General features: G+C 43.9%; 1 pseudogene; it reads left to right on the plus strand.

Annotated features, from left to right (window-relative positions):
• Window positions 1-314: 314 nt before the first annotated feature.
• Window positions 315-26,330, plus strand: LOC131505703 (protein mago nashi homolog; annotated as a pseudogene).
• Window positions 26,331-26,408: the final 78 nt, after the last annotated feature.

A 26,408-nucleotide genomic window follows, 5' to 3' on the forward strand; every position in this document is an offset into this window, starting at 1 on the left:
AGAGGCTGAAAGTCTCATATTCGCTGGCCCAAGCGTGGCCTGGAGGAGACTGGTGGCCCAAAACTTCTGTTCTATTGTTTTGGGTTTTTTTAAGACACGAGAACAAAGACACTTTCACCATCAACATTATACAAACCATCTTCTGAACACTCAATTATGTGTTGTCCTGGGTTACATACTATAGATAAAGAAAGAATAAAGACACACTTTGCATTGAAGGAGCATACTTTTTACAGGTCACCTCATATGGGTGCAAAAATGGCAGAAAACTGCAATTAGAATCTCTGGAGGAGGCCCTGGATGCAGTATGAACAATGATCCTGTACGTGTGCAGTGCGCAACCTGAACATCCTTTTGAAGCAGTCCCGGTAAAATACCTTATTGACAAAAGAGCATGAATGCTCAGACTATGCCTTTAAAAACCCCATTTTGGCTGCCACTCAGCAAATTCGAGAAGTCAGGCTTGCCTTCCCTACGTCCCCTTTTGATTCCCATTCAATCAGTACCATGCGTCCTTCCTACTCACCTGTATGCCCTTCCACCTTTGAGGAGAAGGTGCTTTGAGGTGCACCCTGTTTTTAATGGGACAAAATCCCTTGCCTCAGAGGAACAGAGCTCTGCTGGCAAACTCACAGGCCATGTTCGTGACCAGCAGATAAGGGAGATATTGGAGTAGCACATCTCTGATACCCCTTTAAGCACACTTCCTATGTCTGTCTTTGTTATCTCTGTGAAAAGAAGTCTCTCTCTCTCTCCCTTTTAAATGCTTATTTTTTTAATGTTTATTTATTTTGAGTGTGAGAGAGAGAGAGAGAGAGCCAACAGGGGAGGGGCAGAGAGAGAAGGAGACAGAGAATCCCAAGCAGGTTCCACGCTGTCGGTGCAGAACCTGACTCAGGGCTCGAACTCATGAACTGTGAGATCATGACTGGAGCTGAAATCAAGAGTCGGATGCTTAACCGACTGAGTCACCCAGGTGCCCCCCTCCACACCCTCTCTCTTTTTATTTCTTATCCCAGACTCACTGACCAAAGGACACTTGGCCCCAGTGACAGCGTAAATCTGACCTTTGCCTCAAGGGTCTCTGACAGGCAGCCTTGATTACATCTGTGTAATGGGCACAGGAGAAGTATGATTTGTTCTGCACTAAATTCTTCTGGGAAACTTTTTTCTGACTTCTCTTTAAAGTAAATAGAAGCTAAGGGTGGAGGGCAGGACTCTGGGATTCACGGTTTTCTACTGTAAAACCTAACAACGACTCCGTCCTCTCCAGGCCAGTTTCTAAGGTGATGCTCAACCTGATGAGTCGATTAGCATTTCAAAGTGATTCCTGAAGACACCTTCCTCTTTCTGAGACCTGAGGGAGGTCTGTTCGCGGGTGGAAAATCTAAGAGAAGTCTAAATGTAACTGCTATCACCCAAGCCTTGTTCTAACCGAGCCCATTACACCATCCAGAAGGTTCTTTTGGGTCCCCACGTGGCTAAATCCAGGGCACCGTGTCCAGCCCTCCTCATCCTCAAGCTCTTTGTAGGACCTGCCTTCTCAGAGCTGCCCGTTCTCTCCGGAAACGTTCTCTCTTCTTGGCACCTTCCCTGGCTTTCCTACCAGAGCTCTGCCTCTGCTACCACAGGTCCTGCGGGGGCTCCCCTGACCTGGTTCTTCTCTGGGTCTCGGGCACATCCACAGCCTACATGGCATCTCCGTGACATGCTGCACAGGTATTTCTGCTCCTTCACAACGGAGCCCCGATCTTGTCTTCATCCAAAACAACCCAGCAGCAAAACGGCTCCTCCCACACCGGGTCACTCAGAACTGGGAGCAGGTCTTGCTGTCACCCCTCCCTCACCGACCTTGAAGTCCCTGCTAAGAACACGCTCAATCCCTCGACTTCTTTCCCCTGCCGTTGCCCTGCCTACATCCAGCCTGTCCCACTCTCCTCCGGTCACAACATCGCCCTCACTGTCTCTCCTTTTCCATCTCCGTGCCTTTCCCAAGCCGTCTCCACACTGTGGCTGGTGGACCCCCTACCCCTCCCCTGAGCGTACCCCTTGCTCTCAGGAGAGAGTCCAGGATTCCACAGGTCCCACAATGTTCTCCCCAAACCCTGACGTCGCATTGCAAGCCATTCCGCACTTCCTTTGTCCACAGCCCGCAAGCTCTAGCTTTCTTTCTTTTCCTCTAAGTCCAGAACCTTCCTACCCGGGACTCTCTGAACGTGTTCTTGCCTTTCCCTGGATTGCACTCGTTCCTCCACGTTTGTGGCCACGTCCTGGTCACATGTCAGACATCAGTGATTTTCTCCAGGGGCACCTTCCCTGACCCACAAGCTGGGTTAAGATCCCTCTTCTAGGGGCGCCTGGGTGGCTCAGTCGGTTGAGCGGCCAACTTCAGCTCAGGTCATGATCTCGCGGTCCGTGAGTTCGAGCCCTGCGTCGGGCTCTGTGCTGACAGCTCAGAGCCTGGAGCCTGTTTCAGATTCTGTGTCTCCCTCTCTCTGACCCTCCCCCATTCATGCTCTGTCTCTCTCTGTCTCAAAAATAAATAAACGTTAAAAAAAATTTATAAATAAAAAAAAAAAGATCCCTCTTCTATACATCCCTCCTTCATAACACCCCTCACCACTGTAACCAGAACATATCTTTAGTTCTTTGTAATTGCTGCTTTCCAACAAAATCAAAGGACCTTGTGGCTGCTGAACGTCTTAAGGAATCTGCCTGTGAATGTCTATGGGAGAAATAAAATGTTCTACTGAACACAATGGTAGGAAGTAACAAGACTGGGTTTCTCTAGCAATCCCAGAAACGTGAGCAAAGGTGGGCAGTGGGTGAGTGCTGGGGGAGCAAATGGTATGGAGAGGGACCCAATGCAGTGACTGGAAAAAGCCTGTGGAAGAACCGAGTTAGCATTTACAATAAACCATTGTGTTTACCCAGGACTCTATGAGCGGATGCACCTGTCTATGTAAAACACTTCGATGACTCAGCTCCTATTGAACATGAGTTCACGAAGAATTTCTCTTCCAAGTAACAAGGACACATATGGCCAGAGAGCTGTCTGTAAGAGAACTGTCTATAGGAGTGGACAGGGTCAAGCCAGACTTTGGGACGTTGGACATCACCACACCTGGACCCTGACCTGCAAGGGTCTAGGCTCAGATTCCAGGAGGAGGCAGAACTCAGGAAGGCAGGGGATGATGTGGAGGCAGTGCGGGTGGAGGCGGGCAGCCTCCGTCCCGTCCTCTTCTCTCAGAATGAGCTGGCCCCCCAGGCAGACAGCAGAAGCTACAAATGTCACCTTGGAAATTCCCCAAGGTCAATCGTTAGTTGGTAATCCACTCATCGTTTCCAGAGAGGTGACATTAAGGCACATTTATAGCTAATCTGTGTATTCCCAGTCACACGTGGGTGGGAATAAATCCTAGGACAAGACAGAGGCCAATCCAGCACCTGTGCAGTGAGACCCAGTTGGGCATCAGTTCCTCAAGGTCTGCAGCTATCCACTTGCCTAGGCACCCTTGGTTTTTTTTGTTTTTGTTTTTATCATTTTTTTTTTTGAAATTTCCCCAGAATAATAGTAAGTATCTTCTTAATTAAGAAAAATGTTTCTTGGGGCGCCTTGGTGACTCAGTTGGACGAGCATCTGCCTCTTGATTTTGGCTCAGGTCAAGATCTCATGGTTCATAGCTTCGAGGCCCGGGTAGGGCCCTGCACTGGTAGCACAGAGCCTGCTTGGGATTCTCTCTCTCCTGTCTCTGCCCCTCCCCCTCAAAATAAATAAATAAACTTGAAAAAAAAAAAAAGAAAAAACGTTTCTTTCTTATCAGTCAAATAAAGGAAGTCAGAAGGAAGTTCTGCCTTTGAATAGGGCCACCTGCTGTTCCTGCCGCATAATTTATTCTTTTCTTTCTTATTTTGACAACACTTTAACAATGTAAAAACCATCCTGAGCTTGGGGACGGTACAAAACCACACCAATATCAGATCTGATGACAAGCTGACCCTTGCTTTAGGTAAGGAGAAGTAGTAATGAGAACACTCGATGACACTTTATGAGTGCTCATTAGGGGCCTTAGGGGGAGGCATCAGATGGAGGGCGGTGGTCAGAGAGGTTAAGTAACTCCTCCAACTCCAGAACAAGAAAATGCAGAGCCCAGATTCAAACTTGGCCACTTGACTCCAGAACCATGTTCTAAATCTCTGTGCCAAGAGATTTAGTCAAGTGGACTTTACGATGGTCCACTCTTTGTAGGATGTATGCCAGCAGACCTTAAAGGGTGGTCCAGTGGGACTCTCAACCGCTGTAGCACAGGCAAAAGGTTCACACGTGAGCCATCATCCAAAGGACTCCTGAGAACCAGGAGGGAAGGACTCAAAACCTGTGCTCTTCTCGCGATGGGTGCATGGTGCTTTCCCCACATTTGTAAAGTCGCTCATAATTATTTTTATTGCTTATAATTTCTTTAACGTTTATTCATTTTTGAGAGACAGAACACAAGTGGGGGAGGGGCAGAGAGAGAGGGAGACACAGAAATCGAAGCAGGCTCCAGGCTCTGAGCTGTCAGCACAGAGCCCGACACAAGGCTCAAACTCACGAATCAGGAGATCGTGACTGGAGCTGAAGTTGGATGCCAAACCCACTGAGCCACCCAGGCGCCCCTTATTGCCTATAGAATCCAGAGAAAGCTCTCCTTCTAGCTTTGGTTGGGAGTAAGGGAGGGGCTGGGGAGAGACACAATGTTTATTACGTTTCTACTAGGTGCCAAGGCACTGCTGTGAGTGCAAGGCCTCCCTTGCGGGTTCAGGGTCTTCAGCTCTGAGTGTTGGGTCTACACTGAGTGCAGGGTGTACATTGTGAGTACAAGGTCTATACTGTGAATGCAGAGTCAATGTGTGAGTCCAGGGTTGGCTGTGAGTTCAGGGTCTTCAGCTCTGAGGGTAGGGTCTACAGCTGTGAGGTGTTTGCTCTCACTGCAATTACCTTACAGCAGTGGAAGACAGACAATGAGCAGGTAAACAGACAACATGTTCCAGGTACTAATAAGTGCCTGAAGAAGGAAGGTCACCTGAGTGAGAGCATCACAGCGGGGAGTGGCTAAGATCTTTAGAAAGAGTGGATCTTGATGAGAACAGAGAGCCTCTGGAAGACGAGGGGCCAGAGGGTTGAAGCAGAAGGAGCAGTTCTGTACGTTGGTCCTTTCTTTTTTTTTTTTTTTTTTAATTTTTTAATGTTTGAGACAGAGAGAGACAGAGTTATGAGCAGGAGAGGGGCAGAGAGAGAGGGAGACACAGAATCTGAAACAGGCTCCACGCTCCGAGCTGTCAGCACAGAGCCAAACATGGGGCTTGAACCCACGAACCGTGAGATCATGATCTGAGCTGAAGTCAGACGCTCAACCGCTCAGCCAACTGGGCCACCCAGGCGCCCCTCCGTTGGTCCTTTCCACTGCCAACCAGGCGCTGGCCGCTGGGAACCATGTTCTGCAGGCCAACAAGGCCCTCTTCCTCCTCTCAGGAAGAAAGTGGTGAAGGACGGGGGTACAGGGCAATCCACACCCAAACCAGGAAAGACCTTGTAAGGGACCCTAACAAGTCTGGATTTTATCCTGGAAGGTTTGGGGCAGGACTGGAAGTTTAAGGAAGGAGAGGGAATTGAACAGGAAAGAGGAGAAATGGGCAGGACCAGACTGAAGAAACAGAAAGAGGTAAGGAAGTGTAAATAATAATAATAATAGTAATAATAATAATGATAATAAAAATAGTGAAACTTAGAATAACATATTCTGGTAAAGAAAAAAGTGGCTGAAAGGTAATCTGGCAACTATTAGCTAACACCTGAAGGACTCTTTGATTTTTCATTTTTGCCAGATGATTTCTGGCAATAAGAAATCTTATTTTTGCCAGATGATTCTGTGGACGGAGGACCGGCCTCAAGCTATACAAGCATTCAGGTTAGTTACATGGGGGGAAAAATCCTTGATTGCAGAGAGTGGTTAAATAACCTCTTTTCCTAAGAATCTATAAGGATAAGGCAGACAACTAATGATTTTTGGGTGGAAGAAATCTAGTTTAAACCAGTGTTTGAGTGTCCCTAGCAATTAGATCAACACGATTATTGGTTATTTGATCTCATGTGTATGTACATCCAGTCCGTGAAAACTGGGACTCAATTTTAATGCTGTGTATTGATTACCCTTTGTGTGTTCAGAAAGTCTAGGCTCCTGGAGGGGAAGAATACACCATGTGCACATTAAGGAATAATCTGGAAATAATACACCTCATAACATTGTCGTGAGTATGTTATCAACTATGTCAACAGGGATAAGGAGTCACCAGTCATTCATATTATAAATTATTTTTTTTTTTTTAATTTTTTTTTTTCAACGTTTTTTATTTTTTTTATTTTTGGGACAGAGAGAGACAGAGCATGAACGGGGGAGGGGCAGAGAGAGAGGGAGACACAGAATCGGAAACAGGCTCCAGGCTCCGAGCCATCGGCCCGGAGCCCGACGCGGGGCTCGAACTCACGGACCGCGAGATCGTGACCTGGCTGAAGTCGGACGCTTAACCGACTGCGCCACCCAGGCGCCCCAACATATTATAAATTATTTACGGAACATGTGATAGGTCCGCGGCAGGAACCCAGGTAATGGACCCATAGGCGGGGAATGATAAAAGGGAACAGGCCATTAGTGACTCAGCTCTCCCACTGACCCAGACACCCAGCTGGCCAGGTCAAGGTTTCAGCTCCAGCTAATCATGAGAATATCTCAGGAACAAGACATAAGACGTGCTCTCTAACACCCCTCATCTCTCAGCAGCTCTGGGCTCAGAGGGAGACTGGTCCATTCGAATCATGTTCCACCGGACTATAGGTCTCTTACCTGGAGCTCGAGGGGTAGGGTCTCGAAAAGACAGAGAGCTTTTGCCCTGAAGGTGGAAGCCAGGAAAGGAAACCTAAAACTGGACCCCCTTTCCTGGGGCTGAATGCAGCAGGAGGCTCAGATATGGGAGAGAGGACTGAGAAACAAGCAGGGAACAGGCAAGATGAGAGGCGGGCTGGAGTGAGGCCTCCGGTACAGGCCACGCGTGCATGGAATGGACAGAGCCTGTTAGCTGAGGTCACCGGCACCTGGCTCAGAATCCCAGCTTGACGTCACCACTTGGGGGACCTTGGGCAAAGTACGCGACCTCTTTGAGTCTCAATATTTCACCTTGAAATTGGAAGACTGGAGTCTTCATTATCCAGAAGTAATTAGTCCAGAAGGCAGATATAGCTCAAAGTGAACCAATTTAAATAGGCACCAAAGTTGCACAGCAATAATTGAGTCACAAGTTTGATTACAACCTTGTCTTTAAAAATGCAACTAAAAACAAAGAAGAAGAAACAAAATAAGCAACCAAAGAAAAAGGGAGACAAACCAAGAAGTAGACTCTTAACTGTAGAGAACAAACTGATGGTTACCAGAGGGGAGGGAGTGGGGGCACGGGGGAAAGAGGTGATGGGGATTAAGGGCACACTTCTCGTGGTGAGCATGACTAAGATATAGAATTGTTGAATCGCTGTATTGCATGCCTGAAACTAATGTAACCCTGCATGGTAAATACACTGGAATTAAAATAAAAATGAAAAAAAAAATTATCGCTAGGCTACAAAAAAGAAACGAAAAATTATGCATATAAGTTATTTTATTTTAGAGTTAATGAAGCATAGGTTATAATTCCAACTAGGTGCTAATTTCTAGAACAATGAATGACTCAGATGTGATTGCAGGGTTTCTGGCATGTTTTCCTGAGACAACATTTTCCATGCCAGAGGGCTCTGCCAGTTTTTCTGAGGGTTTCTCCTAACATCTCCATAGGCAAAGAATTCTTTCCCCATGATGTGGTATCCAGTTGTCAACACATTCCTTTCAAGAGCAGATAGGCAACGAGCAAGTCTCATTGTTTTTCACTTTAATGTTAACTTTATATACCTTTCTAAAAATTTCTACAGATCATTTCCATTTCTGGCATTACAGTCAACTAGACACACCGAAAAGTCTCCCCTCCCCACAAAACGCTTAGAACATGGGAAGAAATGGAATAGGACTGCACACTGAGTGGGTGAGGGGAGATCTGAAGTGTGGACCCTCAGAGGGTCCCTGTCAATGAAAGGAGGGTTTGGGAAAAACCCTCCTGGGACAAAGTGACACATGTAGTGTGTCTGCTATAGTTTGGGTGGTGGGGAAATGGGAGATTTGCAGATGTATGTTTCATTGTGTGTCTTTCAGTTATTTTCAGCACACATACACACACACACACACACACACACACACGTACTTGTCTAAATGAGTCCACATTGTTCTGTAACTTGCTTTTTCCCTCTTAATTTGTCTTAGAGATTTTTCAATGTGTACTCTATGCATTTATCTCATTTTTTAAAAGTATAATTTTTTTAAAAATTTATTTTGAGAGAGAGATAGCATGAGCACAGGGGAGGGGCAGAGAGAGAGAGGGAGAGAGAGTATCCCGAGCACTGTCAGAGCAGAGCCTGATGTGGGGCTCAATCCCACAACTGTGAGATCATGACCTGAGCTGAGATCAAGAGTCAGATGCTTAACTGACTGAGCCACCCAGGCGCCCCTGTATTTATCTCATTTTTAAACAGCTGCATGAAACGCATGTTATAGATATTATTTAATTTCAAAGTACAAAACCACCCCACACTTATAACTTTTCTTATTTTGCTTTCTTTTTCTATTGAACCTACCACTAATGTACTCAATATTTACCCATGATATTTATGTTTTGTTTCTCTCTGTGAGTGTGGAAGCTTCATAGGGCAGGGATATGTGTTGTGTTTGTTAACTGATTTATCCCATTTGCTTAGAAACAGAGCCTACACAGTAGATTCTCAGTAAATATTTGCTGAAAGAATCAAATTAATGAGCTCTCCTTTAACCAACCCCCCAATGACTTATAAGTTTTCATGACTCTCAACAATGCTGCAAACATCGATGTATGTGCTTCTCTGGGCACATTACAAATTACAAGGTCAAATACTCTGCATCTAAACAATGATGGTCATTGGATTAGCGAGTGTATGGAAAGCGACCTCCATGGGCAAGATAACTCAGTGTCATTTCACTCATGATCATTTCCTGTTGATACCTAATAAATGAATCTATTAAAATTGCTACTCCAAACTTTTCCTGGAGGCTTTTATCATTGCTCTGCCCCAAAGAACATGCAAGACTCCAAAGGAACCATGTGTTTGTTCCCACTTTCCCTTTCACCCTAATCCATGTCCTTCCCTCAGATGGGTATTCTCTTCCCTCTGGACCAAGAATATAGACAAAGCGTGCTCTTGTCTATTTCCTGTTTCATTGCTCTGGGTTGAGCCTTTTTTTGAGGCTATTTTTTGAGCCGATGCAGAGCTGAGCATTTTAGGAAGACGAATGCCAAGGTTCACATTATGTTGAATGTGGACTAAAATCAGGATCCCATTAAGTTAACAACATCGTTAAGATGTTTATCTTCAGAGTAATGTTCTCGGTGAAGTGAGGAATGTGATGCATCAGGGAAATGACCACATAATGGCAACATTAGACGGGAAGAGACTATCTGTGGGGATCCACGAAGCCGGAAGGACCCGTACAAACCAAATGTCTGGTATGGACTACCTCACACCCCAGTGCATTTTCCTAATACGTCATGGCCCCCTTCTAATTTCACATGCAACAACATTCTTCTCCAAAGTTCCTCACTCCTAAAGAATCCCATGAACAGTGAATGACCAGATATTCCATGTTAAAGACGGTGCTCTTGTTTCTTTTGGTGTTTTTTACCTCAGGTTATTTCAGGAAGAACAATGGCCAGGCCACTTTCTAAAAGAGGGTAACTCCATATGAAAGCAAGATCTGAAATGGATCCATTCAAACCCTGCCTCCCATCCTTTGACCGAAGAGGAATAGCATCTTGGGGGTACCCTTCCAGAAGATATGGTTCGGAGCATCGTAACTGACTGCCCAGTGGGAAGAACAAGTCACCTGTTCCCTGGACTACTGTGACTTCTTCCTCCCTTGTCTCACCTTCCAGTGCTGCTAGCACCCCGAGGATGAACACAAAGGGCCTAGAGTGGTTTTCAAGCCTCTCTGGAGTGTGGCCCCTACATTCCTAACTGATCTCCTCCATCCCAGCTCCTCCCTGCCCCTGTGTTCCAATCATACCAGGGCTGTCCCCCGCGCACACCCTGCTCTCAGGGCTGGTGGACGCCCTCCACTTCTCTTTGTGTGCAAGCCCAGCCCTTCAATTTGCAGGGCCAAGATTTGAGTGCAAATGAAACCCTGCGTGCTGCCTGTCTCAGTATTAAAAAGTGATAAGTCCCACCAGCAGATTGTTAAAATATGCTCTGTCCTTCTGCCTTGCCAAATATACCTTCATAACAACCAAATGAAAAAATATGTGTAAATCTGTGATTTTTGGCAAAATACCAAAGGCCTCTGAAGTTAATCACTATTGCATTATGTCTGGGTATTCTGTTGATGGGTCAGGCTGTTTGGATGAGTAGTAAAATAGAGATACTCATAATTCGTACATTATTATATCTTTATTCCAGAATGTTTTCCTTCCAGACCATTCCAAAATGGTCTAAAGGATTAAAAATGAAATGTAACAGTGTTTCAACTATACAAAATTTGGATCTATCTCACCAACAGGACAAAATATAGGAATTGTAAAGGTAAAACATTTTTGAAGTATTTTTCACATGCTTACAAGTTAACTTTCTTGAAAAAAAAATTCTGCAAAATCACCTACAAAACTAAAAGACAAAAAAAAATTATAATTAATGAATATCCGCATTAAAAAATTTTTTTCATACTTTATTTTTGATAGAAAGAGACAGAGCACAAGTGGAGGAGGGGCACAGAGAGAGGGAGACACAGAATCCAAAGCAGGCTCCAGGCTCTCAGCTGTCAGCACAGAGCCCGACGTGGGGCTCGAACTCACAAACCGCGAGACCATGACCTGAGCTGAAGTCAAACACCCAACCGACTGAGCCACCCAGGCACCCCGAGCATCCACATTTTAAATAAAAAATTATGTATTTATTTTTTAAAGTTTATTTTTATTTATTTTGAGAGAGAGAGAGAGAAAGAGCAAGCGGGGAGGGGGGGCAGAGAAAGAGGGAGACAGAGAGAGATCTCAAGCTGGCTCCACACTGTCAGTGCAGAGCCTGACACAGGGCTCAAACTCACAAACCATGAGATCACGACCTGAGCTGAAATCAAGAGTCCGATGCTTAACTGACTGAGCCACCCAGGTGCCCCTAAATCAAAATTATTTAAGTAAAGCTGAAAATGTTTTAGTGTAATTAAATTTTCGCAAATATATGCAGAGGGTGTGTTTAACGTCCATTCATTGCCCAAGTAAAGAATCAATAGCCTGTTTCATGTGCATTACTGCAGAACTGCGTGTAAACAGATCTAAGAGGAATATGTATTGTGCAATATTGTAAACATTGCTCGGCGACTTCCTGCAACTCTTGCGAACACCACACTAACACAGGAGCACCCCGGGAGCAACCGGGAGCACCCCGGGAGCAACTAATTAGAACCCCGGGAGAAGCCAGACACTGGATGCTCGTCACTCCTAAAGTGAGGCTTTACCAGACGAGATCGTTTTGTATTTGTGCCGAGAAAGATTTAGCAACTAAATCTGTCTTTCCTCTTGCCTAAGTATTTCCGTCGCACGAACCCTCCTTCCACACGCTCTGAAGCAACCGGCCCACAGACCTCCGTGACAGAGGCACCCAAGCTCCCATTTCGGGGACACCGGGCAGGCCGGAGGACCCCACTGTCCCGGGGCCTGAGAGGGTTAGTCACCTCGTGCAGCGCAAGCTTAGGCTCACAGGCTGAGCTCTGGACCCTAAGCGGCAGAGGGACCCCCGTGTTCTTCAGTAGATGTCTTGTTGTGTGCTGGTGGCACGTGAGACCCTAACGCGCAGGGCCCAGAGAGCCTCCTGCCCATATCTAAGGCTGCCCCTCGTGCGTGGAAGGCTGCCGTGATTCCTGAGGAACCCTCCCACCCCCCACCCCCAGACCTCCTCTGTGAAGGAGGGCCTATCCCCCGGGCCTTTACAGCCGGGCTCAGCACATCGCACTAAAGTGACTTGTGTGCTCCCACTCAGCTGCCTGAGGGCCTGTAGCCGACAAACAAGTCTTGCTTGTACTTCACTCTGTCGTATTTTGAAGGCAGTACGTGTTGAATTTGCCAAATACAAAATCATATTGAGTAAATTTTTCCAACTACTACTATTATCCTGTTTATATGCCTTGGTGGAAAGCCACCGTGCTCTAGGAAAAGCCACCATGCTCTGGGGAAAGCCACCATGCTTTCGGGAAACCCACCTTGCTCTGGGGACAGCCACCACACTCATGGCCCACATTCCTGGGCTGCACAGCCCCTAGGGTGGGCCTGTCTACATTGACTCACTCACACTTATGACCCTGCCCATGGCTTGAGGAGCACCAGAGGCTCCAACGCTTGACTCCACGGCACAAAGTCTTGCAATTTGGTCTTCTTTTGCCTAACTTCTTTTCACTAACTTTTGAGAGACTCTCCTCATATCTCTTAGTTTATTGGCAGGAAGCATGACAAAGGGTGGCCAAGGCCCCACAGGATTTTCTCCTTGAATCCGGGACATGGGAGGTTTGGGTGCTTCTAACTGGCCAACACGTCAGCCTCAGAAGGTGTTTCCTTTCTCTTAAGAGAAAGGTTATCAGAGAGGACATGGAATAAAAATGGAAAAGATCAGATGTCGTAATTCTAGTCAAGGTCTATAATTCAGATCAAGACTTCAGAGTCAGACTGGCATTGGCTGTGTGGACAAGAAAGATGACAGTAAAATGTTTCAGACCCTCATCGTCTTCTCGTAAAGATGTCTTTAGAACACATAAATTCGGAACTGAAGTAAGCTATGTTATGAGGCCAAATTTTCTCAAGGAAGTAAACCAGAGGCCCTGCAAAATGTGCCCAGGGAAATGGAAATAAACAACAGGGAGGTAGTCAGGTGCTTGGGTCCAGCCAAAGCCAAAGATGGTAGGGAAGGGCCTCCCCCAGCGGAAGGCCCCCCTCGCCGCCTGAGTCTCCCTCCTCCCCTCTCCTGAGTCCTCTCTCCTGACACCATGGGGTTCTGTGGCCGTGCTGGCGGCGGTGGCTGTGGCTGCGGAAGGGCAGCGGCCAGCAGAAGAGCTGGAAGAAACAGTGCCCCGCCTGGCGGCCAGCGGCCCAACCTCTGGGCAGGTGCTGCGGGGGACGGGCTCGGTCCCGTGCCGAGATCTTGACACATTTTGAACTTTCATCTCTTCTGGGCCACCTAAATGTCAAGCTTGGAATTGAAGAGATACCTGACTAGAAGTCAGAAGTCCCAAATTCAAGTTCACGCTCTGCCACAGCAACCTGACGACAAATACATCATCTTAGCCTCCCTGAGTCGTACCGTCTTCCTCACTCGTCTATAAAATAATAAGGTTAAACTAAGAATTTCTGAGGACCTTTACAGCTTTAGCAGCGTACGACTCCATTAATTCTGAAAACTAAATTCACCATGTCCCCACCTCACAGATTCCCTTATTTACCTTGGCTATGGTGGACCTTAAAGTTTGTGCGTATATATATATACACATACACAAATATAAACATACACATATATAAAAACACATGTATCAGCACATATATATATGCACACACATAATATAAACATACGTATCAGCATATAAATATAAAAACTCTCAATCCAATATGATCTAGCAATCAAAATCCACACTGCAAAAAAAAAAAAAAAAAGAAGAAAAGAAAAAGAAAAAGAAAAAAGGCCACAGCTCACTCCTGAGGCTACAAAACCTCACATTAATGAACTCACTGCTTTTTCATATTTTTCTTCTTTTGAAATATTTACTTTTCTGCCTGTGAAACTTCTGCTGCACTTATATTCCTACTTAAACTAATGGTTATGTACTATATATTTCTTACAATTTCTAGTGTTCTCAAATTTTCCTAAAATATTCAAAAAAAATTTTTTTAACGTTTATTTATTTTTGAAAGAGAGAGAGAGAGATGGAGTGTGAATGGGGGAGGGGCAGAGGGAGAGAGGGAGACACAGAATCCGAAGTAGGTTCCAGGTTCTGAGCTGTCAGTACAGAGCCTGACATGGGGCTTGAATTCACGAATGGTGAGATCATGACCTGAGCCGAAACCAAGAGTCAGACGTTTAACCAACTGAGCCACCCAGGCACCCCTAATTTTTTTTTAAATGTTTATTTATTTTTGAGAGAGAGAGAGAGAGAGAGAAAGGGGGGGAAGGGCAGAGAGAGGAGACAGAATCCGAAGCAGGCTCCAGGCTCTGAGCTGTCAGCACAGAGCTGGAAGTGGGGCTCGAACTCATGAACCGGGAGATCATGGCCTGACCCGAAGTCGGATGCTTAACTGACTTTACCCAAACATATTTTTAAAAATAAAACTGCAGAAGTCAAATTCAGTGATCCAGGGTCCGGTCACCAGCCTCGAGTTTGTGGAGGGTCACTGACAGCAACACTGGGGGTGGCTTCCTGGAACCGCAGCTGGAGTGGTACATGCTTGAACTCAGTTATTCCACGTGGGGCTTCTTGATTTCCGTGACTTCTAACTACGGCAGGTGCAGCAGCACCCCAGCGGCCCATTCGGCAGTTAGGTCCTAGGAAGCATTTCTGGAGGCCGGCCTGGAACCTGCCCCCGTCCCCGTCACCAAGGCCCCCAGCAATTTCGTACCCATAATTCCACAATTACCTCTCTGAGACTTTGGAGTTTCTGCAATTGACAATGGTAGACGAAATGCCCCTCGACCGTCGTTCTATGTCAAACTGCAGCCACCCTCCAAAGCGGGGAGGAATCGTAGCTCCCTGCCTGTCTCGATAGAATCCTTCCTTTTCCCGAACACTTGCTGCTTCAGCATGGCATGTGAGAAGTCACTTCTGTCTTTTCTATCCTTGGTTTTTGTAACATTCCTTTTTCGGGGTTTTTTTTAGTTGTAAAAAGATAGAAATCCATTTAAAATAGTGTCAAAGGGGTGACTGATTATAATATAGAGGCATCTGACAGAAAACAAAGACAGAACCTACAGTCAGTCTTCATGTGGTAGGAATCAAGAAGAAGAAAACCTTTGAGAAGCCAGATGGCTACTCTTTCTCTGACTCACTCTAAAGCCACATGGTCTGTCACTTCTTTCTGCACATCTGCATTTTCTCCTCCTCCGCTTCCTTCTTTTGTGCCGACTGGTTTCTCTATTTCCCCGGGGTATGACTCATGAATTTATATGCCCTGGTAGAGATTGTGAGTTGCCCTCCCAGTACCCTCTGTTGCCTACTCGCTCTGCCCCCTGCCATTTTACCTGGGTGCAAATCAGTTGAAATAATATAAAAAAAAAAATAATAATAATACATATAATAAATATTATGTAATCCCCAGACCCCCTTGCAGCTAAATGTTGTCACATGGCTCCATTCTACCCAACGAGACGGCTCTTTAAAAGAAAGAAGGTGGGCCTTTCTCTTCCTTTATCCTTCTGAGTGGAGAATACATATGATGGTTAGAGCTATGGTCGCCATATTTCCATCATGATAATGAAGGGATCAAAGACGTGGTGGGGTCCATAAGGTGGAAGGGTCTCTGAGGAAGTGGAGCTATCATTCAGGCTCTTGAGTACTTACCTCCAGACTGCTTATGAAGAACTAATTTCTGTCTTATGTAAGCCATTATTATCTTGAATTTCTTTTTACGTGCACCCAAAGCCTAATCTTAATTGAGAGGTGTGTGTCCTCCCCATTTCATGCATAACAGACAATAACTACGGTCTTTTCCATTTCCTTTTTTAAAATTTTTTTAAAAATTTACTTATTTATTTTGAGAGAGATAGAGACAGCGTGAGTAGAGGAGGAGCAGAGAGAGAGAGAGAAAGAGAGAGAGAGAGAAAGAGAGAGAGAATCCCAAGCAGGCTCTGTACAGTCAGCACGGAGCCCAATGAGGGGCTCAAACTCACGAACCCGTGAGATCGTGACCTGAGCCAAAACTGAGGGTTGGATGCTTAACCAACTGAGTTATCCAGGCTCCGCACTAGGGTCTTCTTCAATTCTAAGATCTCGGGAGAGATTAGAAGAGCTTAGCTTCTGTATCTACTTGTATTCCAATTAGCAATGACTGGTGGGAGCCAAGTTCCAGAATACAAATGAGGTACAGAAGGTCTACTCATGTTAACTGTGGGGATTGTTTTTACAGAAGGAGGCATATGGGTCACAAGGCTACCTTCAAAGTTGTCTGCTGGGAGGAGCCAAGATGGCGGAACAGCATGGAAGCTTTTTGTGTGCCTCGCGTCCATGAAATACACCCAGACCAACACAAAACCATCCTACACACCTTGAGAACCGACGGGAGGATTAACACAACAATCTGCACAACCTGAACCACAGAATTCAGCAGGTACGCGGCGCGCAGAGGTGAACTTGGGGAGAGAGAAGCCGGCAGCAGGCAGGGAGCCACTTTTGCAGGGGGAGAGAGGACGGAGACTGGGGAGGGGGGAGAATACGGGAAAAGCACCCCTCCCCAAAAGCAGCTGGAGAGAAAGTGGAAAATTGGAAACGGCCGCAGGGACTAAACTAAGAAGGGAGAAAGGAGAAAGGAGAGGGTTTAAATTCCATTAAGACTGTAAACAAGGGGAGCGCAACGGCTGCAACTCCGCAGCTCCCTACCTGGCGGTGCTCTGGCGGGAAGGGCGAATCCCCAGGAGCAGAGTGGGGTCCGGGACGTTCTCGGGCCACAAGGGGAAAAGCGGTTCCACTGCTGGAAGGACGTTTGGTGGAGACGGTTGAAGCCACCTGGTCCCAGCAGACCCCCGAAAACGGCCACATTCACTGGTGCTGGAACAAGGTCATTAAGGGTGAAGCCTGGTGCCAGATGTGTGTGGTGATTTTCCATAATCCCTGAAACACTGCTGGTACACTATCTCGTGAACTTTTTCTGGGGAGGGCTGGCACCTGGCGGCAGTCTCGGGGCACCGGCAGCAGCAGGGTCCAGAGGGTGTTCCTGGGTGCAGCCAACATTTGGCCACTGCTCATTCGGCCATTGCTGGGTGAGACCCTCCCGCAGAGGGACGGAACGGGTCAAAGCCGCAGTCCTTCGGAAGTAAGGGTCCGGGAAAACAGCCAGAGGAAAAGAGAGAGGTACTGCCTGTGGCCTGGTCGCGGGGAGTCAAAGAGCAGGGAGTGGACGACAGCTGAAGACGGAGGACAGACCGGGTAGCTGGGTTGCGCATTTTCACCGCTCCCGCACATGCGCATATGCACCTATGACCACCGCAACAATCCACCCCAGGAGGCTAGCAGCGCCATCTAGTGGAGAACGGAGCTGTTACACTGAGCCCCACCCAACTGGGCCAACTTCGCTCTTCAAGAACACAAGTCTCACTGCTGGCTTAATTTATGGACTATAAAGAGCTACATAGACTGACTTCTAGGGGAAAACGAAGCAATTTCAGTCTTACTTCAATCTGTTAGCAGGTTCATCTATTCAATTTTCTTTTTTTTTCTTTTTCCTTTTTCTCTTTTACAATTCTTTTTCTTGAATACAGAAAGAGAAAAAATTCATTTTTATTTTCAATTTTTATTAAAAATATCTTTCTTTAAGTTTTATTACTATATTTTTTACTTTTGTGTAAATTTTTTTCAAATTCTACTTTATTTCCATCATTTTATTTTAGTCTACTTCCGTGTACTCACCTTTTCAAATTTTCAAACAATTTCCTCTTTTTTCTTTCTTTTTCTTTTTTTCTCCTTTTTGTTTCTTTTCTTTTTCTTGAATGCAGAAAGAGAAAAACCTCATTTTTACTTTCAATTTCCATTAAAAATATTTTTATTTAATTTTATTACTATATTTTTTGCTTTTATGTAAATTTTTTCAAATTCTATTTTACTTCCATCATTTAATTTAGTCTACTACAGTGTATTCACTTTTTCAAATTTTCAAATAATTTCTTTTTTCTTTTCTTTTTCTCTCTTTTTTTCTTTTTCGTTTCTTTTCTTTTTTCTTAAGTACAGAAAATGGAAAAATTCATATTTATTTTTAATTATTATTAAAAATGTTTCTCTTTAATTTTTTCTACTATATTCTTTACTTTTGTGTATATTTTTTCAAATTCTATTTTATCCCCATCATCTCATTTTAGTCTACTTCAGTGTATTCATTTTTTCAAATTCTCAAACGATTTCCCTTTTTTTTTCTCTCCCCCCCCCTTTTTTCCCCCCTCTAATCTGTCAAACGACTTTCAACACCCAGACCAAAACACACCCAGGATCTAGCATCATCTATTCGATTTGTGTGTGTGTGTGTGTTTAATTTTTAATTTTAATATTTTTTAATTTTAATTATTTAATTTCAATTTTTCTACCTCATTAATTCCTTTTCTCCCTTCAAAATGACAAAATGAAGGAATTCACCCCAAAAACAGAGCATGAAGAAATGACAGCCAGGGATTTAACCAATACAGATACAACAAGGTGTCTGAACCAGAATTTAGAATCGCAATAATAAGAATACTAGCTGGAGTCGAAAATAGATTAGAATCCCTTTCTGCAGAGGTAAAAGAAGTAAAAAATAGCCAGAATGAAATTAAAAATGCTCTAACTGAGCTGCAATCATGGATGGATGCAGTGGCGGCAAAGATGGACGAGGCAGAACAGACAATCAGCGACATAGAGGACAAACTTACAGAGAATGATGAAGCAGAAAAAAAGGGAGATTAAGGCAAAAGAGCACGATTTAAGAATTAGAGAAATCAGTGACTCATTAAAAAGGAACAACATCAGAATCATAGGGGTCCCAGAAGAGGAACAGAGAGAAATAGGGGTAGAAGAGTTATGTGAGCAAATCATAGCAGAAAACTTTCCTAACCTGGGGAAAGACACAGACATCAAAATCCAGGAAGCACAGAAGACCCCCATTAGATTCAACAAAAACCGGCCATCAACAAGGCATATCATAGTGAAATGCCCAAAATACTCAGGCAAGGAGAGAATCATGAAAGCAGCAAGGGAAAAAAAGTCCCTAACCTACAAGGGAAGACAGATCAGGTTTGCAGCAGACCTATCCACAGAAACTTGGCAGGCCAGAAAGGAGTGGCAGGATATATTCAGTGTGCTGAATTAGAAACATATGCAGCCAAGAATTCTTTATCCAGCAAGGCTGTCATTCAAAATAGAAAGAGAGATAAAAAGTTTCCCAGACAAACAAAAATTAAAGGAGTTTGTGACCACTAAACCAGCCCTGCAAGAAATTTTAAGGGGGACTTTCTGAGGGGAGAAAAGATGAAAAAATATATATATACATATATACCAAAAGCAACAAAAGATTAGAAAGGATCAGAGAACATCACCAGAAACTCCAACTCTACAAGCATCATAATGGCAATAAATTCTTATCTTTCAGTATTCACTCTAAACGTCAATGGACTCAATGTTCCAATCAAAAGACATAGGGTAACAGAATGGATAAGAAAACAAGATCCATCTATATGCTGTTTGCAAGAGACCCACTTTAAACCTAAAGACACCTTAGGATTGAAAGTAAGGGGATGGAGAACCATCTATCATGCTAATGGTCAACAAAAGAAAGCCAGAGTAGCCATACTTATATCAGACAATCTAGACTTTAAAATAAAGACTGTATCAAGAGATGCAGAAGGGCGTTATATCATAATCAAGGGGTCTATCGACCAAGAAGACCTAACAGTTGTAAACATTTATGCGCCAAATGTGGCAGCACCCAAATATATAAATCATTTAATCACAAACATAAAGAAACTCATCAATAGTAATACCGTAATAGTAGGAGACTTCAACACCCCACTCACAGCAATGGACAGATCATCTAATCAAAAAATCAACAAGGAAACAATGGCTTTGAATGACACACTGGACCAGATGGACTTAACAGATATATTCAGAACAATTCATCCTAAAGCAGCAGAATATACATTCTTCTCCAGTGCACATGGAACGTTCTCCAGAATAGACCGTATACTGGGACACAAATCAGCCCTACGTAAGTGCAAAAAGATTGAGATCATACCGTGCATATTTTCAGACCACAACGCTATGAAACTTGAAATCAACCACAAGAAAATACTTGGGGAGGTAACAAATACTTGGAGACTGAATGGGGTAACCAAGCAGTTAAAGAGGAATTTAAAAAGTATATGGAAGTTAATGAAAATGATAACACCTCAACCCCAAATCTCTGGGACACAGCAAAGGCAGTCATAAGAGGAAAGTATATAGCAATCCAGGCCTTACTAAAGAAGGAAGAAATATCTCAGATACACAACCTAACCTTACACCTTAAGAAGCTGGAAAAAGAACAGCAAATAAAACCCCAAACCAGCAGAAGACAGGAAATAATAAAGATTAGAGCAGAAATTAATGCTATCGAAACCAAAAAAAACGGTAGAACAGATCAATGAAACCAGAAACTGATTCTTTGAAAGAATTAACAAGATTGATAAACCACTAGCCCATTTGATCAAGAAGAAAAAGGAAAGGACCCAAATAAATAAAATCAAGAATGAAAGAAGAGAGATCCCAACCAACACAACAGAAATAAAAACAATAATAAGAGACTATTATGAGCAATTATATGCCAATAAAATGGGTAATCTGGAAGAAATGGACAAATTCCTAGAAACATAGACACTACCAAAACTGAAACAGGAAGAAATAGAAAATTTGAACAGACCCATAACCAGTAAGGAAATCGAATTAGTAATCAAAAATCTGCCCAAAAACAAGAGTCCAGGGCCAGATGGCTTTCCAGGGGAATTCTACCAAACATTTCAGGAAGAGTTAACACCTATTCTCTTGAAACTGTTCCAAAAAATAGAAATGGAAAGAAAACTTCCAAACACTTTCTATGAAGCCAGCATTTCCTTGATTCTAAAACCAGACAGAGACCTCATTAAAAAGGAGAACTATAGACCAATTTCGCTGATGAACATGGATTCAAAAATCCTCAACAAGATATTAGCCAACCGGATCCAACAGTACATTAAAAAAATTATTTACCATGACCAAGTGGAAATCATACCTGGGATGCAGGGCTGGTTCAATATCTGCAAAACAATTAACGTGATTCATCACATCAACAAAAGAAAGGATAAGAACCATATGATCCTCTCAATAGATGCAGAGAAAGCATTTGACAAAATACAGCATCCTTTCTTGATAAAAACCCTCAAGAAAGTGGGGATAGAAGCAGCATACCTCGAGATCATAAAAGCCATATATGAATGACCCAATGCTAATATCATCCTCAATGGGGAAAAACTGAGAGCTTTCCCCCTAAGGTCAGGAACAAGACAGGGATGTCCACTCTCGCCGTTGTTATTCAACATAGTATTGGAAGTCTTAGTCTCTGCAATCAGACAACACAAAGAAGTAAAAGGCATCCAAATCGACCAGGAGGAGGTCAAACTTTCACTCTTTGCAGATGACATGATACTCTATATGGAAAACCCAAAAGATTCCACCAAAAAACTGCTAGAATTGATTCATGAATTCAGCAAAGTTGCAGGATATAAAATCAACGCACAGAAATAGGTTGTATTCCTATACACCAACAATGAAGTGACAAAAAGAGAAATCAAGGAATTGATCCCATTTACAGTTGCACCAAAAACCATAAAATACCTAGGAATAAATCTAACCAAAGAGATAAAAAATCTATACACTGAAAACTATAGAAAGCCTATGAAAGAAATTGAAGAAGACACAAAAAAAAATGGAAAAAGATTCCATGCTCCTGGATAGGAAGAACAAATATTGCTAAAACGTCGATGCTACCCAAAGCAATCTACATATCGAATGCAATGCCTAACAAAATAACACCAGCATTCTCCACAGAGCTAGAACAAATAATCCTAACATTTGTATGGAACCAGAAAAGACCCCGAATAGCCAAAGCAATCTTGAAAAAGAAAACCAAAGCAGGAGGCATCACAATCCCAGACTTCAAGCCATACTACAAAGCTGTAATCATCAAGACGGTATGGTACTGGCACAAGAAGAGACACTCAGATCAATGGAACAGAATAGAGAACCCAGAAATGGACCCACAAACGTATGGCCAACTAATCTTTGACAAAGCAGGAGAGAATATCCAATGGAATAAAGACAGTCTCTTCAGCAAGTGGTGCTGGGAAAACTGGACAACGACATGCAGAAGAATGAACCTGGACCACTTTCTTACACCATACACAAAAATAAACTCAACATGGATGAAAGACCTCAATGTAAGACAGGAAGCCATCAAAATCCTCAAGGAGAAAGCAGGCAAAAACCTCTTTGACCTTGCCGCAGCAACTTTTTACTCAACACGTCTCTGGAGGCAAGGAAAACAAAAGCAAAAATGAGCTACTGGGACCTCAACAAAATAAAAAGCTTCTGCACAGTGAAGGAAACATCAGCAAAAGTAAAAGGCAACCAAAGGAATGGGAGAAGATATTTGCAAATGACATATTAGATAAAGGGTTAGTATCCAAAATCTATAAAGAACTTATCAAACTCACCACCCCAAAAAACAATCCAGTGAAGAAATGGGCAAAAGACATGAATAGACACTTCTCCAAGGAAGACACCCAGATGGCCAACCGACACATGAACAGTTGCTCAACATCACTCATCATCAAGGAAATACAAATCAAAACCACAATGAGATACCACCTCACACCTGTCAGAATGGCTAACATTAACAACTCAGGCAACAACAGATGTTGGTGATGATGCGGAGAAAGAGGGTCTGTTTTGCGTTGTTGGTGGGAATGCAAGCTGGTGCAGCCACTCTGGAAAACAGTATGGAGGTTCCTCAAAGACCTAAAAATAGATCTACCCTACAACCCAGCAATTGCACTACTAGGCATTTATCCAAGGGATACAGGTGTGCTGTTTCGAAGGGACACATGCACCCCCATGTTTATAGCAGCACTATCAACAACAGCCAAAGTATGGAAAGAGCCCAAATGTCCATCGATGGATGAATGGATAAAGAAGATGTGGTGTATATATACAATGGAGTATTACTCGGCAATCAAAAAGAATGAAATCTTGCCATTTGCAACTACGTGGATGGAACTGGAGGGTATTATGCTAAGTGAAATTAGTCAGAGAAAGACAAAAATCATATGACTTTACCCCTATGAGGACTTTAAGAGACCAAACAGATGAACATAAGGGAAGGGAAACAAAAATAATATAAAAACAGGGAGGGGGCAAAACAGAAGAGACTCATAAATATGGAGAACAAACTGAGGGTTGCTGGAGGGGTTGTGGGAGGGGGGATGGGATAAATGGGTAAGGGGCATTAAGGAATCTACTCCTGAAATCATTGTTTCAGTATATGCTAACTAATTTGGATGTAAATTTTAAAAAATAAAAAATAGGGGCGCCTGGGTGGCTCAGCAGGTTGAGCGTCCAACTTCGGCTCAGGTCATGATCTCACAGTTTGTGAGTTCGAGCCCCGCGTCGGGCTCTGTGCTGACAGCTCAAAGCCTGGAGCCTGCTTCAGATTCTGTGTCTCCCTCTCTCTCTGCCCCTTCCCTGCTCATACTCTGTCTCTCTCTGTCTCTCCAAAATGAATAAACGTTAAAAAAAAAAAATAAATAAATAATAAAATTTAAAAAAGTTGTCTGCTATATTCCTTCTCTTCATTTGTAAGTGGATTCCCTTTCCTGCTTTATCCCTAAATATCTTTCCCTTGATAATACAGATTATATTTCTACATTTTTACACAATTTTTCAGGTACCTACTCTTAGCTACAAGTGGAAAGACTACCAAAGCCAAGTGGAAGTAGGCTTTGTTATGGCCACTACCAAATCATGCTACTTAGTTTTGGTCCTCTGGCAAAGAGTCTAGAAGTTAGGTAGAGTCCAACAAGTTCAGGTCCCTTTGAACACCCCAATACCTAAAGAGTTCTGTAATTCAACTCCTTATGGGGATGGAAAAGCATGTGAAGTTGCCTAGTCCGCCTGCTAAAATAAGTAACTACCTCTTCCCATGCAGTTATCTCAGTAATAAATACATAATTTGCTTATATATTATTATAATTCTGTAGCCATATAATCTATATAACTCAGCAGCATGGTAGTTTCTCGCAGTGAACTTTTATAAGATAAATATGAAATTATTCTAGATCACCTCAACCATGCAGAAGTATACAAACCATTCAACGGGACTATCCCCCTTCTCACAGCGCCACTGAAGGGTAGTGCTCTGTCCTGGTGTTCCTTCCGTCATTTTCAGAGGTTTGTGTGCTATGGTGATGGGTGGGGGATGCTTAACCCATTTGGTACGAAGAGTCATTTTCTGTTTGGACCCCAACGTGGAACTAACGCTTCGGCGTCCCTTACCAGACACGCCCAGTGTAACACCTGCCCCATGCCCTCCTGCTTCTGCAGGTTGGGGTGCCACTCTCTGAGACCATGACGCCTGAGCTTGTGGATGACACCGACTCCACTTCTGCACTCACTCAGCCATTCGTCATTCCCAACAGCATCCGCTGCATGCCTGCTCCGGGCCGGAATGGGGACCACTCGGGGGCAGAAGGAAGGCATGGGAGGCATTAGAGCCGCCTAATGTTTGAATCTCTTCCGGACACACATTGGTTTGTATCTCATCACCCACTTGAACTCAAGCATAACTGGCCAAGCAAATGTGGCAAGCATTTCTTGGCCAAGCAAATGTGGCAAGAGGTGATGTGGATTTCTTCTGGACAAAAACCTTAAGACCTCGTATGTAGCTCCCCGCATCTTTTTACTCTGCCTCTATAGTTGTGAGAGCCGGGGGAGAGATGGCTGTGCCTCTGTCAGCCTGAATCTCTCAGCCATTACCACAAGCAGAGCCCTCTTGTTGACCCACGGATGGCCAATTAGCACGAGAACTTTTGTATTTCATTTTATTTATTATTATTATTTTTTAATATTTTTTAAAAAATTTAAATTTGCATCCGAGTTACGTAGCATATCAGCGCAATAGTGATTTCAGGGTAGAATCCAGTGATTGGTCCCCTACACATAACGCCCAGTGCTCATCCCAACGAGTGTCCTCCTTAATGCTCCTTGACCATTTAGCCCATCCCCCCATCCACCAGCACCCCTCAGTTTGTTCTCTATATTTAAGAGTCTCTGGTGTTTTGTCCCCCTCCCTGTTTTTATATTAGTTTTGCTTCCCTTCCCTTATGTTCATCTGTTTTGTATCTTAAATTCCACATGAGTGAAGTCATATGATATTTGTCTTTCTCTAATTTCTCTTAGCATAACACACTCCAGTTCCATCCATATTATTATTTTTTTTAATGTTTACTTGAGAGACAGAGAGAGAAAGAGAGAGAGAGCATGAGCAGGGGAGGAGCAGAGAGAGAGGGAGAGAGGGAGAATCCAAGGCAGGTTCCAGGCTCTGAGCTGTCAGCACAGAGCCTGACATGGGGCTGGAACTCACAAACTGTGAAATCACGACCTGAGCTGAAATCGGACACTTAACCGACTGAGCCACCCAGGCATCCCATATATGTTCATTTTATTATTGAACGTTTTCCAAATAAGGAACTTCCACAGGTGGTAATAATATCAATACAACAGAAAAAAATCATGTAAAATGGATATTCTTGTTTTTATTTTTTATAAGGCATACCAGTCAAATATATTAGAGAAGCATATCTTAAACCCATCTTTTTTTTTTTTTTTAGTTTTCATCTCTTTATTTTCTTGCATAAATGTATCTAACACATACTACAGATTCCCCTCCCCCCCCCCCCCCCCACTTTCCTTGTCCTATGGAGTCACGGAGAGTGACCTTTATCTGTGTTATTATGTGGGTCACAAGGGCAAGTTCGACCAAGAGTTCCTGCAGTTGTGGTTCCTACCTGACAGGAAATTGAGGTGTGCCAACAACAGCAATTATACAAATGATGTTATGATCAGAAAAAGAGGCTTACGTACATAAATGTGTGATACGGCAACTGAGGAGAATAACTAATGACAATGAAAAAGCCTGAGAGGACGACGCTTTGTGGCCTCCTGCTGACAGGGTGCGCTGGCAGGAGCTTGAAATTGTCATTGCAGATGAACACGTTTCTTCGACCACATCAAAGATTGGCTCTCATGGATGTCATTCAATCCAAGGATCCAGAAGGCGTCCTGGTGCTTTACTGTCCCGCCCAGGACCTGAAGTGTTTTGTCTTCAGTCTTACTGGATGACACTTCAAGATTAAGCCAGTGTAGGGGCGTCTGGGTGGCTCAGTCAGTTAATCGTCTGACTCTTGATTTAGGCTCAGCTCATGATTTCAGTCAAGGTTGTGA

The sequence above is a fragment of the Neofelis nebulosa genome, chromosome 2 (assembly GCF_028018385.1).
Source record: "Neofelis nebulosa isolate mNeoNeb1 chromosome 2, mNeoNeb1.pri, whole genome shotgun sequence".
Lineage (NCBI taxonomy): Eukaryota > Metazoa > Chordata > Mammalia > Carnivora > Felidae > Neofelis > Neofelis nebulosa.